The sequence below is a fragment of the Rattus norvegicus genome, chromosome 4, assembly GCF_021556685.1.
Source record: "Rattus norvegicus strain SHRSP/BbbUtx chromosome 4, alternate assembly SHRSP_T2T, whole genome shotgun sequence".
NCBI classification, from domain to species: domain Eukaryota; kingdom Metazoa; phylum Chordata; class Mammalia; order Rodentia; family Muridae; genus Rattus; species Rattus norvegicus.
The window spans coordinates 105,173,185-105,175,832 of NC_141537.1; positions in this window are offsets into that span (position 1 = coordinate 105,173,185).

A 2,648-nucleotide genomic window follows, 5' to 3' on the forward strand; every position below is an offset into this window, starting at 1 on the left:
AAGTCCGGAGACTCCTCCTTCTGGTTCTTCAAGTACCTTTGTCCTGTGAAGGCCAGGGAGGCTGAGTACAGGTCTGAGGTGTCACTGAAGGCTCTGGTGGCTGCACTGAAGCAAGTGTGTGAATCTGGCACCTGCTGCTGCTTCCCTGCACCCAAAGCTCACACACAGTGCCCACTCTTCCAATTTCCTCCCATCCTGCATCCATCCTACCACAACCTCCACTGTGTGACCCATACAGACAAGGAACTAGTAATACACCATGCCAAACATTTCACCAGGCAATTCTGCCTTACTACTAGCCAATGGTTACAGTACCCAGTGGGCAGCATGTGACATGCACCAGGTAATCCTCCAGGTAGGACTGAGCTGCTGGCTTCATGGGGAGGAAAGAGAAAGTCATCTGATGCTTAGAAGCCAGAAGAGAGGAAACGGAAAAATCATGACTTCAGTCATTGCTTCCCCACTGCAGTTTGCACTCCCCCATAACCTCCCACATCCTGGCTTCATCCTGAATGTAGAAGCCTCATCCTGCTCCAGCCACATGTGCCTCTATATCTCTAGCAAGTTGAGTTTCTGTGTGCAGACCTGCTGGCCCTGCCCAGTGCTACTTTCTAGACCAGCTGTCCACTGTGCTGTTGTCACAGGAGCTCAGCCAATTTGGCGCTGAGGTATTCATGTGCAGGTCTTAGACACCACTGGTCTCAGTGGACTACACTGAATACCCCTTACTCAGGACTCTTGTTGTTTGGGTAGGTGGATGGGTATGATGTATGTATTTGTATGTGTGTTGGTACATGCTCATGTGTATGTGGAGGCCAGAAGTCAGTGCTGAGCGTCAGTACTCAGTTACTCTCCATCTAGTTTCTGAGACAGTTTCTCACTGATCCCAAAACTCAGCATTGACTACTTCTACATGGATACTTGGTAACCAAACTTGGGTCCATATGTTTGCTGTGACTTTAATGACTGAGCCATCTCCCCAGCCTTTAACACAGAAGTATGAACCTGACATTACAGTATGTAGAGCTGGCCAAACCTCAAGGACAGCAGGCGCCGAGGACAGTCACACTCTCTCAGCTCACCAGTGTAATGCTGAGGGAGTTGCTTGGCCTTCCTGTACTTCCTTTATGTATAAAATAATTAGTGTTCATAAACTCTACTTTAACCATATAAGCACAACTATAGGTGTTCACCTATATTACCTATACACTGAGCGGTCCTCAACTAGGGGCATATTTGAACTCCCACACACACTTGGAACTTTGCCGATGTCTAAAGACATTTTTGTCACAACTGTAGAGAGATGCTGTTGGCATCTAGAGGGTGCAAGTTCAAATGCTGCTGTAAATTAAGTACAGTCTTAACAACAAAGAATCATCCCAATACAGATGTCACCAGTGCAAGACCGAAAACATCACAACACACCTGCCCATGGAGTGGTTCAAAACCTACTTTTAATAGTGGTTTTTAAATGCTTTAACCTCCCTTCCAGCCCACCACCCACCAGAGGTAGTGGAGAGGAGAGGTTAATAGGGCAAAGGAGGGTGTGCACCTGTTTAGAAATAGTTCTTTGAGCAAATCCAATCTGCATTGTCAGGATATCAGCAGGTCAGTTCACACGAGTAAACAGCAGTCCACTCGCAAACACCATTCATGAATCAGAAGAAGCTGAGAGGCCCTGCCAGTCTGTCCGAGTTCAAAGAGGCATTAAACCACCGGAACACCACTGTAAGCCTTTGGTGTGTTTCTATGAAATCATGACGAATGATGACCAGCAAAGAACAGTAAGGTGCACCAGTACCACCCAGCATCATCCACTGTCTGTCGGGTTATATTTATATCCTTTCCAAAATCACATGTTCTCTCAAGCATCCACTCTAGCAAAAGCATCACACGCCCTTTATCCAGGCTGCTTCCTGAGTCTGTTCTTAGCAAAACATCCTTCCACTTGTCTTCTTCAGCAAAAACATCCTCTCATAAGACAGTTTCCAGAAAAAAAATCACGTAACACAACTGAGTCTCCAAGAAACCACAAATTTTGCTTCAGGATGTGTTTGCTTTTGTGAGATGGAATCCTTTCCCTGTTGGACCTCTCCATAGATAAAACAGGTTCCCTAAAAATAGGATGTTTCTTACCAGTGACTCATTCCTTTTCTGGCTGGCCAGGAAGCAATAGGGTTTTGCCTGTGTCTGCCTCCCCATTGCTGGGTTTATAGGAGCACGCCACCACACTGAGGTTTTCTACTGAGGGTCCTCAAGAGTGCCTGGCAAGCACTTTACCAACTGAGCCATCTCCCTAGCCCCTCCACTACTTTTTATTTTTATTGGCATGTTTCTATTTGTTTGTCTATTTTAAAGAATTGTTTATGGGCTGGAGAGATTTGCAGTTAAGAGTAGGGGAGTTCAATACCCAGCAACCATATGATGACTCACAACCATCTATTCTGGAATCTAATGCCTTCTTCTGACATGCAGGTGTACATTTAGATCATTCATAAATGGTCTTAGTAATTATGAGATACAGGACTGAAAAAATTCATAAGGAAAGTACAGGGGAATTCTAGGTGTTGGTAGATTAATTAGTGATGGGCCTTGGTTCCCTCCTGAAGGCAGGACAAGTGGTTTTTGGTAAGCGGAGTTCTGAAGTT